General features: G+C 37.9%; 1 protein-coding gene across 1 annotated transcript in view; it reads right to left on the bottom strand.

Moving 5' to 3' along the window:
• The window catches only part of DOCK9 (dedicator of cytokinesis 9), a 359630-nt gene that overhangs the window by 189017 nt on the left and 156015 nt on the right, over positions 1-14598 (bottom strand). The gene's annotated exons all lie outside the window — the stretch shown is intronic.

Below are 14598 nucleotides of genomic sequence, written 5' to 3'. Positions count from 1 at the left end.
ATGCATTCAAAAGAGAATTATGGGTTTTTTAGGGATTTATTTTCCTCTTGAAAGAAAAATGTGCAGATGGTAAATTCTGGAAAGGTAGTAAGTTAGAGGCCAGGTAATGAAGGCATTTGAAGTCTTCTACAACCCTCCCCCCACCTACCTTTTCAGCTTTCTCTCACTCTTCCTACTTGCACAGGAATAGTAGTATAAAGAGAAAGAAATGTATCAGGGAGTAATAAATACCAGGGAAATAAATGTATGACAGGAAAAGTAGATCAATCAGTCATGTTACAAGAACTGGGAATTGCATATGCACAGCTAAGGTGCTTCACTGGTTCCAATGGGATGTCAAGAAAATGACGGTAGGATTTGTGTGTAAATTGGGCAGACCTCCTGAAGCAGATTTGCACATGGTAGTTGAGCAGGGCAGATAGACAAGGGTAGGCTAGGATCTTCCTCACTGAAAGGTGCAATGGCATCGATAAAATCACAGATCCATGAGAAGCAGAATTTAAATACACTGCCTTACTTTCCCACTACCACCCTATTCCAACTTTAGCCAAGCTAGTCTTCCCAGAATAGGCCTGGAAGGACTTTCCACTTCTACGGCTCAGCTCATGCCCCTCTCCACCCCATCTTCTTTACCTATCTTTCAAGACCTAGCTCAAAATGCAATCCTAGTAGGTTATAACTGACTGAGAGTCAAGAGATATGGGTTAAAATCTTTGCTCTGACATTTCTGGTTCTGTGAACATGGGTAAGTCAGTTTTCTCACCTGTAAAATGGAGATAAAATATTACCAACAGATAAATGGTCAAAAGCCATGCTCAAAGAAAGAAACTTTTAATAACTCAGTTGAAAAGATGTTCAAAGTTTCTAATAATCACTAATAATAACTTTGAGTTAATCACTTTTGTCATATAAAAAATCAATAATGAGGAAGTTATGAGGAAACAGACCCCTATGACACTATTAGTGGAGCTATAAATTGGTGTAATCTTTTCAGAAAATGACCTATATCAATATACAATAAGAATTGTGAAATGGATCATGCCTTTCCATTCACTGATCCTCCAGTTATGACAACATTCTGAGAATGTGAGTAAAAGGTGGGGAGAAACCGGGCTGTACAAAAAATATTTATACTGGCCTTATTTGTAATAGCAACAAAAAAAAAAATTAGGGAGTGATAAGTTACTTTGTGCTACATCACTTTATTATTGTACTATAAAAATGACAACTATAAAGGACAGGAAGAAACTGGGAAATGATTATACTAAGCAACAAGGACATAGACATTGACCATAACTAACCTGATAAAGACAACAATATGGAAGCATATGAAAAAAATATATATATATACATGTATATATGTATGTATACACATACATATATATGCACATATATATCCTTTTATCAAGTTTGGTGTTTATGGCTTTACATATGACTTTATTCCTCATTTTATTTGTTTAGTTGATAGTTATGATAAAAAATTATTTAAAAAAATAAACTAGGAATACTTACTTTATATGGTTATTGTAAGTAAATATCTTTGTAAACTTTAAAGATGGGCATAGTCAGTCAGTCAATGAACATTTATTAAATGCCTACTATGTGCCAGGCTCTGTGCAGAGTACAGGGAATACAAAGAAAAGAAAAGAAAAAAAAAGACAGGGTCTGTTCTCAAGGAGCTCACAGTCTAATGGGGAAGATAATATGAAAACAATTATGTACATACAAGTTATAAATAGGATATATTCGCAATAATGAACAAAGGGAAGTCACTAGAATTAAGGGGGATCAAGAAAGGCTTCCTGCAGAAAGTGGGGTTTGAGCCAGGGAGGTCAAGAGGTGGAGATGAGGGCGAGGGAGGCCGGACAGACATTCTATAGATCAGGGGTAGATTTGTGATTTCACTGCTTTAGAGTTTCCTCGGCCAGTGCAGGCCAGTGCCTTCTCTTTCATCTCATAGTCTTAGAGAATCGCTTAAAAACTGGGAGGTTAAGTCACTTACCCAGAGTCACAAAGCCAGTATAGGCAAAGATTGGACTTACACTCAGGTCTTCCTGCCTCCGAAGCCATCTCTATCTAGTAGGCAACATGGCTTTTACAGAAACTATAGCGATTTCTCTTTTTTCGTTCCATGGAGGGCAGGGAGTCCAGCTTGTACATTTGTGGTGACCCTCGACATACTTAGCATTTTATATGCCTTAAATGTTTCATAAATATTTGTTGAATGAAAGTATTCACCTGCTTCTTTTCCCAATGAGAGTTCTTTTTTTGCTAACTAAAATTCTAAAGAAAAATGCTCCACCAAGAAAGTTTCTTGAACAAATATGTAGCCTTCCTTTAATACTGTGGATGCAAGAAGTTTCTAGCAAACTGTCACACAAATCCTATATTCCCCTCTTCCATTCACTGTTACATTAAAAAAAAAGAGCTGTGTGTCCCAATGGTGAAAAAAAAAAAGTTGGTCCCTAAGTGTAATGAAATCATTTAAGAAAGTATTTATTGAAAATGACATGGTTGGGGCAGCTAGGTGGTACAGTGGGTAGAGCACTGGCCCTGGAGTCAGGAAGACCTGAGTTCAAATCTGACCTTAGACACTTGACACATACTAGCTGTGTGACCCTAGGCAAGTCACTTAACCCCATTGCTTAGCAAAAAAAAAAGAAAGAAAAAAAAAAGAAAATAACATGGTTACAAAAAAGACTTCCTGATAAAATTTTTAATACTTTGTTCTAATCAAATGGTCACAAACTTAATATGAAGATAAAAATCCCATACTAAAGATTTTGATCTCTGCCCCCCCCCCACCCCCTCTGCCTCAAGTATTACTGTCACTTCTGCAGTGGACAATCCCTAAAGCTCTGACCATTTGGTTAAGTTTTTTACCAACTTTGAAAAACTTTACACTTCTAGTTTTAAATCCGTATTATTTTTGCTTTTGTTCCCTCAAATTTTTTTCAAGAAAATTTCACTCATCAAGCCTGTACAATTTGCTATCATAATCTGAACAGTCAGAGAGCTCCAGTACACAGAGCTAAGGAACAGAAAATCCAGCTTTGACTTAGCAACAAAGGGGCTTCTTGAGTTGCCAGCAGCCAATTCCCATCTAAAAATGACCAGAAAAAAAAGACTAGACTCTACACGTATGTCACAAAATTTGCTCTTGGTGCAAAGGCAAATCACTGAATCATAATATCCTAACTAGGAACTAGCAGCATGAGAAAATCGTGTTTTGAGTCCAGGAAAGTGTCAATTGTTGAAAACTGCCAGTTGCTGGAATGAAGCTACAGCACATACATGAGGAAAGGGGATGCCAACTAGTTGTACTGGTGGCAGCTGTCAAATGTTGGGTATAAGACTGCTCCACAAGGCTCTTGGATCCCATTAAGCACAAGGCTTCCTGTTTTATAAAGTTAATCTGTCACATAATTTGTTAAATTTGGGGTAGTGTTCACTGAATTTCTGCTAGTAAGAAATGTCTAAACTGTTTTCATCATTAAAAATGTAGGGGATGTTCTGGAAAGTATCCCAATATATTAAAAAGGAATATTCCTTTATCAAGTAAAATTATTGATCAGCTATATTGAGTAAATACTGGAGGGAGTACAAGACACATAAAGACCAATAAAAATTAGCCAATGAGATTATGGACTAAAAATATTAGTTACGAAATGACCATGGGATCATTGATCTAGAGACTGAAAGGACCTCAGAGACCTACCCAGTCTAACTCCATCATTTTAGAGAGGAGGAAAGAGGGACCCAGAGAAAAGTGCTTAGCCCAAAGAGCACAAGTAGTTAAGAACAATAATAAAACAATAATAATGATAATAACAGCTTTGTTATTGAATCGTTTCATCCTTGTGACCCCATTTGGAGTTTTCTTGGCAGAGATACTGGAGCGATTTGCCGCTTGTAAGTAAGAGGCTAGTAAGTCTCTGAGGCCACATTTGAACTCAGGTCCTCCTGACTCCAGGACCAGCACTCTCCTCACTGCACCACCTAGCTACACTTATTTAGATCCATACTATACCCTAAGTTCTTTAAGGGCAGGAGCCCAGTCTTCTCATTTGTAAAATGATGACCTTTAGGGTTCCTTCCAGCTCTAAATCTATGTATTATCCAACTTAAGGGGTCTGGGACAAGCCACATCACTTCTCTACTCTTCAGTCTCTTCATCTGTTAAAATGAGGGAGCTAAACTAGAGCACAGCCTTTCTATGACCTGTTCTCCTATTATAAAAAGAATTAAGTGTTGATGTAAGAGGCCTACTGACTACCTCCACACACAAAACACTAAAGCTGCTTTTTTTTAAACTCAGTTTAATCAATCATGTATTTATCAAGCACCTACTATATGCTAAGTAGTGGAATTACAAAGACAAAAGGTTTGTAAATAGGGCAAAGGATAAATGAAATATTACTACTACATATCAATCAGTAAACATTTATTAAGCTCCTACTATGTTCCAGGCACTGCGCTAAACACTGGCGATACAAAGATAAAAAGTTCATAAGTAGAGCAAAGGATAAATAAAATACCACTACTACACATCAATCAATAAACATTTATTAAGCACCTATTATGTGCCAGGCACTGTGCTAAGTACTGAGAATACAAACATAAAAAGTGTATAAATAAGACAAAGGGTAAAATATTACTACTAGATATAAATCAATAAACATTTGTTAAGCACCTACTATGTGGCAAAAGACAGTCCCTACCTTCATCGGGGTAGACAGAGAGATATAGAACTTAAAAAAGGGGAGGGCTAGCAGGCCAAAAAAAGGGAGAATATTCAAGAAAAGAGCTGTGAAGAGTTAAGTGCAGGGAATGATGACGATGATGATGGATGATACTGATATTTCACCTTAAGGTTTCAAAGGCTTTACATATATCATCTCATTTGATTTTCGTAAGAACCCTGGAAGGTAAATATACCAGGCATTATTTTCCTCATTTTGCATATGAGAAAACGGGTTTACAAAGGTTAAGTCATTTGTCCATGTTGTTGCTTGTCTCTCAAAGAGGACCTTGACATCAAGAAAGTGATGCCACGACATGAAAGTGAATTGGATTGAAGTGAAGGAAAGCTGTGCAAAGCCACCATCCTCACTTTCTCCTCCAGAGCCTTGTAGGTCCAGTGCCAAGATATAGATCAGGATGACTGGAGATGGCCACACAACTGGTAACTGTTGGGGGCAGGAATTACGGTCCCTCCTGACTAGTTCTGACATTCCTTCCCACTACAACCTACTTGCCAAGTATGTAGACAGAAGATATATTCAGTATTCCAAGGTGGCCTGGAAGGGAAATTGGTAGCAAAGAGTCAAGGACCTGGCTTTGAAGGAGCGCCTCCACAGCATTCTGAAGATAAAATGAATGTGATCAAAGGGACAGATGAGAAGGATGGCTTTGAGCCTTGATAAAAGGAACACCAAAGCTTAAGTGAGGAGTAGCCTTCATTGTAGGTCAAATATTTACACACAGACACAAACACAATCCAACCCCAGCCCCGCCAACCACCACTTCCTGAAAAAAATAAAAATTAAAAAAGACCAACAGTACACCCAACACTCAGTGCCCTAAGCACACTAGAGCTTTGACAGGCACCCAAAGAGGACAATTCTAAAATGTCCTACCAATTAATTACTCTTTTATAATCTTTGACTTCTCTCCAACTATCATTCATTTCCCCCTCTTAAATCTATTTGCTGCTCCTGGTTGGGCTACATGATATAATTCATGAGTAAAAAATGTCCAGACTCTAAATGAAATCAATTTCCAGGGTATCACGACTCTGGGAAAACTACAGATTCCCTCAGACAACACCACACTCAGGCTACGTCCTACACACTCAAGCGTTCGACCATTTTGGCTGTGTGTGAAAAACCAACAGACAGTGAGTGATATGTAACAGCCATGATTTACTCATCTCCTTAAGCAAAATTCCTCAGACTTAACCATTCTTCTGACAAGCTGACTGCCCATAAAACTTCTATATTTGGCTCACTCACCACCTTCCCTTATTTCCCCCCCATTTCTCATCCCCAGCAAGGCACAGACGGGCTAAAAATGCTAAAGCTGTTGTTTTCAACTCAATTCAATCAATCTCGCAACTTATTAGGCACCTACCACATGCATGGCACCAGACATACAAAGACAAAAATAAAACTATAATTCCCCACAAGGTCCTTTTATTGTAGGAGTGGAAAAGGTTACAATGTCTACACCTGTAAAGTAAAAAGAAGCTAGCAAATATAATGGATATTTGCTTTAAAATGTAAGAAGGAATAAGTTTTCAGCTCATACAGAGCTATAGATTTCATTTGACCCTCCCATGGGTGTACAAAATTCAATTGAGCTTTTCAAGCGGGGGCAACATCCCTCACTATTTCAAAATACAAATATTTTTCATTTCATATGGAAACAATACAAGTTAGAATCACCACAGAGCTAATTAGTATCCAAACTGTGGTCATATATTGAACCCGTTGTTGTTGTTGTTGCTGTTGTTGTTGTTGTTTATCTTTCATTTTTGAAGAGGACCAATAACATCACAGGATGATGTCTTGACTTTCAAGTGAACTGGATTTAAGTGAGGCAGAGTTGCACAAAGTCATCAACCTCACTCTTCAAGAGTCCTTGAAGTCCAGTGGCAAGACAAAAGTGATAGCTTGAGATACAATGGATGACCTTGGCATCTTTAATGTCTTACCAAGCTCTAAGTACTCCACTTCAGGCACCTTCATGGCCATTGAAATAAACAGAGAAAAGAGAGGATTTCTGAAGGCAGCTATAGATGGTGATGAGCCCATGATGTCTGAATGAATTAATGTCAGTCTGACACCACAAATGTATTTTCTCTCCCTCTCTCTCTCTCTCTCTCTCTCTCTCTCTTTCCCTCTCTCCCTCTCAATATATGCACTCTCAACAACTCTAGGGGTACTAAGTTTTCAAGACTGGCTGCCTCTAGATGGGAACTTTCCACTCCAGATGATTAGTACTGAACACACAAGTCATGGCGGGGGGACAAAGAGACAACTCAAAAAGACATCTTCCTTTCCTCCATCCCCCAAATCATGGGTGAGCATGGGAAACAAAGAAGAGAGACAGACGCTGTCTCTTTGGCTAGAATATAAGTTCCCTAAGTAGGGATTGTTTTAATTGCCATGTCTGAATCCTTAGCACCTTGCACACAGTAAGCATTTAATGAATTCTTTTTTGATTGACTAAGTATTAGCTTGACTCTGAAAATGTCCCCTTCCATATGTTCTGGTCATGCAAACTCAGATATGGAATGGAGACCACATTATAGAGGATGATGAGGCTAAAGACCAGGGATCACTAAAGTGATAAAGAGATAAAACATCTTCCTTACACCTGGAAATACATATTTTCTTTCTTTTTCCTTTTAGACACAGAACCTCCAACAACTGAGGAAATGATGATGACAGAAGTGCAAATGTTGCAAATGTTCTTTGTTAGACTGGAGGACAGGAAAAAAAGATGGATCAAATCTCATAGCTCCTATGTAAGCTCCTATGTAAGCAACCTTTTTTAAAATGGAAAAAAAAAAAAAAAGGCAAGTGCCCACAAGTAAAAATCACATTTTTAACTTTTGATTTTTAACGGAAAAAAGGAGGAAATACTCAATATAAACCACTAGCCTGGATTTAGAAGCAGTCTCGAAATCTCTTTTCCTGGACACTAAACCACAACAAGTCAGGGATTTCTGAGAATGTTTCAAAGAATGTAAAATGAACACCAAGCTCTCTAGACAACTAAATATATTTCTCTTCGCACTATAAAAAGTTCTATTGTGTGCAGAACAGACTAGCCCAAAGAAAGACATGGCTTTGAGGAGGTTTTTTATTTTATTAAATATAATTGTTTTTTCAATTAATAAGCATTTACTCCCTCCCAATTCACCTCTCAACCACTGAGAAAGAAAAAAAAAAAAGAAAAGAAAAACAAAACCTTTTTGTAGCAAATGCATCGTTAAACCCAACAAATTCCCACATCAGACAACGTGACTTTTTCTATTGTAAATGCCAATACGTTGAATCAGTTTTTAAGCAACACCACATGGTAGATAAAGGGTCAGCTTTGGAGTCCAAAATATCTAGGTTCAAATTCTACCTGATCCATACTAATTGCATTAACTTGGAAGTTTTTACTTAGCTTCTCTTTACCCCAGAAAACTCTTTAGGACTACAAAGTCACAAAAGAGTTGCTGATTTGAATCTACAGAGAGTTTCCACACCAGGAATTCCTTACACAGATGAAATCACAGGTCCAGACAAGTTTGGGGAGAGGAGATTAAGAACCACAGCACCAGGTGTGAAGTCAGGAAGACTTGAGTTCAAATCTGGCCCCAAATACTTATTAGCTATGTGACTTTGGGCAAGTCACTTAGCCCTGTTTGCCTCAGTTTCCTCATCTGTAAAATGAGCTGGAGAAGGAAATGGCAAACCACTCCAGTATCGTTGCCAAGAAAACCCCAAATGGGGTTAAATGCCTAATATGTACCAGGCACCTATGTTCTGGAAACAAATACAAAAACAAGATGTGATCTCTGTCTTCAGGAAACCTACATTTTACTGGAGTGATACATGTTCACAGATGAGTAAATATTACATATATATGCATGTATGTTATACATATATTACCTATATATACACATGTGTCTATATATATATACATATATATGGAAATGCAAAATAATTTCGGGAGAGGAGTAACAAAGAGGGAAAGGGTACCTATTAATTATTAAGCATCTATTATGTGTCAGGCACTGTTCTAAGTACTTTACAAATATTATTTCATTTTATCCTCACAACAATTCTAGGAGGTAGGCGCTATTATTATCCCCATTTTACAGTTGAGGAAACTCAGGCAAACAGAAGTTAACTGACTTGCCCAGATTTACACTATTAATGAGTGTCTGAAGCTGGATTTTAACTCAGATCTTCCTAACTCTTGACCCTGTACTCTATCCACTGTGCTACCTAGCTGCCTCAAAGAGGCTGAACGGAAAAGACCTCTTGAATGAAGGAGGCAGCATCTACCTTGACTTTGAAGGGAACCAGAAGTTCCAAGATGTTGAGGTCAAGAGCCTGAACATTTCAGGCACAGGGGATAACCTGTGCATTAACACAAAGGTAGGCCAGTTTGGCTCGACCATAGAAAAATAGGAAAGTTCTCACCTTTCAGCCTGAAAATGTAGGCTGGAACCAGAGTGTGAAGCGCTTTTAGATGCCAACCAGAGCAGCTGTATTTATTCTAGAGTCCACTGACCAACTTGAGCAGGGGAATGACATGATCAGACCTGTGCTTAAAGAACATCTATTTGGCAGTTGTATGGAGGTACTCAAAAACTTTTTTCTTAAAAAAATCAATTTGATGGTGCAAAAAAAAAGGATTTTTTAAAAAATTATACCAATTTCAATTTCTAAAGTGAACACAATTTCAGTGACCCAGATGAACAACTGTCAAGGTAATAGGACCTAGAACAAAGACACAAGGAAATTAGTACTAACGACAACAATTAAGAATTAAACTAAATTACAGCATGTTCAAATGAGCCACAACTCCTATAAGGAGCTGCTTGTAATTGTCAGCTGTGTCCAGCTGGGATGCAGTGAGAATGTTAATGAAGAAAGTCAGACAAGACAGAGCTATGGACAAGAGAATTACTGCGTGCCTTGTGCCATGAAGTCACATGAGGAACAGAGCAGAGTGGAATTGTAGTAATTCTCTTGTAACACAGGGCTTTGAGTGTCTTCTTGCTATTATGCAATGGGGGATGGAAGATCGAAAGGGCAGGGAGAGATAGGAAGGAGAAAAGGAAAGGATGAGGAGAGAGGAAAGTGGTACTGAGAAAGATAAAAGAATATATCACCAAGAAAGTACAGATTTGATCAAACCCCTTTAATTAATAAAGCTCCCCACTGCCTACTGGGTAAAGTATGTTTCCAATCTACCTAGCCAGATTTAGTTTATAGTATCTCCCTTCATGTGCCCTATACTCTAGTCCAAGCATCTTAATACCATTCCTGAAACACATCCCACAATTGACTACCTCCATGTCTTTGCTCTCATGAGTCTGAGGATGCCTTTCCCTGTCCACATCTCTAGGGTTAAAATTCTTCCATTATCCTTCAGGTCCCAATTCCTTTATAAAGCCTTGAACCCTAAGCCAAAAAAGATTCCTCCCTTTCACGGACTCTCACAGAACTTTCTATCTCTCAAACACACTTATTTTCAATTTTGTTTTGCTTTTTTTTCTCCCCTTACCTGACTATAGGTTTCCTTAGGTCAAGAACCATGAACTACCAGACATGGTAGTACCAGACATAGGTCTCTCAAAAAAAAAAAGGTTATTAAATTTAATTATTATATGTGCCTGAAGTATGGGCAAATACAGACTGCACTATAAGCTCTATCTTTCATTTTCTCTACAAAGAGGAATGATAGTAGAAGAGAGGAAATGCAGAGTTGTAAGATCCATTTCATCCTAATCCAGACTTCATGATACTATCTTTTCTTCTCCAGAAGTTGCTTCTTTTAGTATTACAGCCTCCTCAAAGTTGTTCTGGATATCATATTGAGAGTTGAGATTACCTTCAATTTGAGATAACCTGAGTGAAAAATTAGATCCATGGCAACTTTTAGCTAGGTGGAAAACCATTTAGCCAAATTCTCTAAACCACTTTCTTTGTTTACACACACCTAAGAAAACCATCATTTTGACTAACTGGCTAATCAGTTTAATCAAGCCGATTTTTTTTTTCACATAAAACTGACAGGTTTAACTAGTAAATTAAATCCAAGAAGACTGAGCCAATTGTATCTGGCCTTGGAGGGAACAACCAAGAGCCATGGTCAAGCCACAAAGAGGCAGGTTTAGATTTTGCATAAGGAAAAACTCCCTAACAATTAGAGTTGACCCAAATTGGAATGGACTGCCTTGGGAATTAGTGGGATCTTCATCTCGAGAGATCTTTTAGAAGAAGCTGCATGACTTCTTATCTGTTCCCTTGTGGGGGGGAGGTTCTTATTCAGAGATAGGCTCAGAGATGGGCCACTGACATTTCTTCCAATTCAGATAGTGGATACAGGTCCATTTTCCTGCTTTTACTGCTATTTCACAGAAGCAGCATGGTGTAATAGTGAAATTGTTAAGCTAAAAATCAAGAAGGCAAGGGTTCAAATCCTGTCTTCAAATTCTATCCAATGAGCAATGTGACCCCAGGTAAAACATTTAACCTCTAAGGACCTCAAGCAGTTCCCTAGGGTTTGTCTACTAAGTCAAAGAAAGGTTGCTCTGTGAACAGGTAGAAGGATTTAAGCTCCGTTTCAGAAAGTTCTCCACACTGATGAAATCACAGATCCTTTGAGTATTCACATACCAATGTCTATGAAACAACCTCTGGAGAGGTAATGAAGAAGCTATAAAATTAAGGTAAAGGGTTCTATAAGAAAGGATGGAGGGGAGGGGCAGTCTTGAAAACAACTATTAACTTTAAGATGATTTTCTAAAAAGAGCTTAGGAGAATCCCCATAACATATAATTGGTGAACAAAAGATTATGTATACTCATTGGATAGATCATGCTGAGCATTGAAAATCATGTGGAATCTTCAACATAACTGTTTATGTTTCAAATAAATGTTTTATTGAATTTTTTGTAATTTTTTTGATTTTCTTATTTTTTAAGCTTCACAATCCCTTCCCTATGACACCACACATTCCCTAAACTCTACCAAATCTCCTTTTTTGAAGAAGAAAATTTCACCAAAACATATCAACAAGCCAGCCATGCCCAATGACACATACCTGATTCTACCTATAGTCTACTCTGTCAAGTAGAGTTCTGAAGTCAGAAAGCATAATACCTTTTACCACAGTTCTGATGTCATCTAGTGTTGTTTTCCCTTACTTTACTTCGGCTGTTAACATAAATTTTCAAAATGTACAAACAACTAAGATTCAAAAGAAATTGCCATCATTTAGGAATTCCAGATTCCCAGAAGGAAAAGATTCTACCTGGCATTCTATTTTTACTACACAAACTAGTACAGTACAAGAACAGGACAGATGAGATATTGTAACCCACTTTGGATCATAAAACTCAAAAAGAAAAGGTAAAACTTATTGCAAGAAGAAATTCTTCCTTCTCTTCAACATTATTTGATGCTAAACAAACAAAAAAAAGTTTCCTGATTAAAAGTTCAAGCACTGTATTAATATATCAGACATTACATAAATTCAGATTAGCAATTATTATACATCCTCTAGAGCAAAGTATTTTGTTAAGTGCTAAGGGTGATAGCAAGATAACTGAAATGTGGCCTGGGGACTCAAAGAGTGTAAAAACCTTATTAAGAGTAAATTAAAATAAGGACACACATTTTAGAATAGATAATAAAGTACTGAAGTTGGGGTTGGAGCACCTGGATTTAATCCTGGTTGTTTTTTTTTTTTTAAACTTAATTATGTTTTCCAATTGAGATTTATGTTTTCTCCTTCCTAATTGCCTCCACCAAGTGAACATTTTATTTATGTATTTGTTTTTTATTTTTAGGCAATTGAGGTTAAGTGAATTGCCCAGGGTCACACAGATAGTTAAGTGTCAAGTGTTCAGTCTGAGGCCCAATTTGAACTCAGGTCCTCCTGACTTCAGAGCCGGTGCTCTATCCACCATGCCACCTAGTTGCCCTAAGTGAACATTTAAAAAAAAAAAGAAAAAAGAAAACCCTCATAACAAACATGCATGGGCAGCTAGATGGTGAAGGGGATGGAGTACCGGCCCTGGATTTAGGAAGACCTGAGTTCAAATGTGACCTCAGACACTAGACACTTACTAGCTGTGTGACCCTGAGCAAGTCACTTCACCCCATTGCCTCCAAAAAAAAAAAACCAAAAACCCATGCATGATCAAGTAAAACAAATTCCTACATTGGCCATGTCCAAACCCTGTCTCATTCTCTATTTCAAGTCCATCACCTCAATCCTCATCCTTCTTGACCTCTTGGAAGCCTTTGCACTCACTGCAGATCACTTTCTTCTCCATGACACTCTCTCTCTTTTCTCTAGGTTTTCATGACACTGCTCTAACTAATCATGTCACCAACCCCCCCAATTCAATCAACTCCAGTGACGCTCCCCCCCATTTACCTCCAGGGTCAAATATAAAATCCTGTTTGGCTTGGAATAGTGTTGCGCTGTAAGAAATAATAAGCTGGTGGATTTCAGAAAAACCTGGAAAGACTTACATAAACTAATGCAAAGTGAATTGAGCAGAACCAGGAGAACACTGGACACTGTAACAGTAACACTGTATGACGATCAACTATGAATGGCTTGGCTCTTCTCCGCAATACAATGACTCAAGACTATTCCAAAGCACTCATGATGGCAAATGGTAACCACATCCAGAGAAAGAATTGATGGAGTCTGAATGCAAATCAAAGCATCCTATTTTCACTTACCTTATTCGTCTCATTTTTTTTTTCCCTTTTGGTCTGTTTCTTCTCTTACAACATAACTAATATAGAAATGTTTTACATGATTGCACATCTATACCCTACATTGAACTGCTTACTGTCTTAGGGAATGGGAAGGAGAGAAAAAGGAGAAAAATTTGGAACAAAATTTTTTAATGAATGTTAATAAATTGTCTTTATGTGTAATTGGAAAAAATAAAATACTATTTAAAAAAATAAAGCCATTCATAACTTAGTCTCTTCCTCTCTTTCCAGTCTTCTTACACATTATACCCTTCAACAACCTCTCCAATACAGTGACATTGGCCTCCTTACTGTTCATCACACACTCCACTCTACTTTCTAACGTTGGCCACAACTGGCTGCCCACCATGTCTGCAACTTTTTCCCTCCTCATTTCACATCTTGGCTTCCCTGGCTTTCTTTTGTTGCTGGTCACTGTGCTGTTTTTCAATCATGTCCAACACTTCTTGACCCCATTTGGGGTTTTCTTGGCAAAGATACTGGAGTGGTTGGCCATTTACTTCTCCAGATCATTTTTTAGATGAAGAAACTAAGGCAAACAGGGTCCAGCAACTTGCCCAGAGTCACACAGCTAGTAAGCGTCTGAAGATGGATTTGAACTCAGGAAGATGAGTCTTCCTGACTCCATGCATGGCACTTTATCCCCTGTACCTAAGTCTCAGTGAAAATCCCACCTTCTACAAGAAGCCTTTCCCAGTCCTCAATATTATACCTTCTCTCAGTGACTAACCCCAGTTTATCCTTTTTATATCTTGTCTATACATAGTGTTTGCATGCTGTCTCTCACTTTAGATTACAAGTTCCTTGAGAGCAGGGACCACTTTGTCTGTCTGTTTTGCCTATCTTTGTATTCCGAGCACTTAGTAAATAACACTTATTTAACGAACTTAATAAAAAGCACTTTAAAATGCTTGTTGACATCATCTTTGGCTCTCTGGAATCACAGTTTGACACTGCATGGATCAGTATTCTCAAGTCTTTCAAAATAGCTTTTTTTTCCCCTTGGTTTTATATCATCCTTGCATAAATTATTCTCTCAATTCTCACTTCACTCTACATCAATTCA

The sequence above is a fragment of the Vombatus ursinus genome, unplaced genomic scaffold (genome assembly GCF_900497805.2).
Source record: "Vombatus ursinus unplaced genomic scaffold, bare-nosed wombat genome assembly UNPS02010304.1, whole genome shotgun sequence".
NCBI classification, from domain to species: Eukaryota; Metazoa; Chordata; class Mammalia; order Diprotodontia; family Vombatidae; genus Vombatus; species Vombatus ursinus.
The sequence above is the reverse complement of the archived record's forward strand: the minus strand, read 5'-3'. Positions and strand labels throughout refer to the sequence as shown.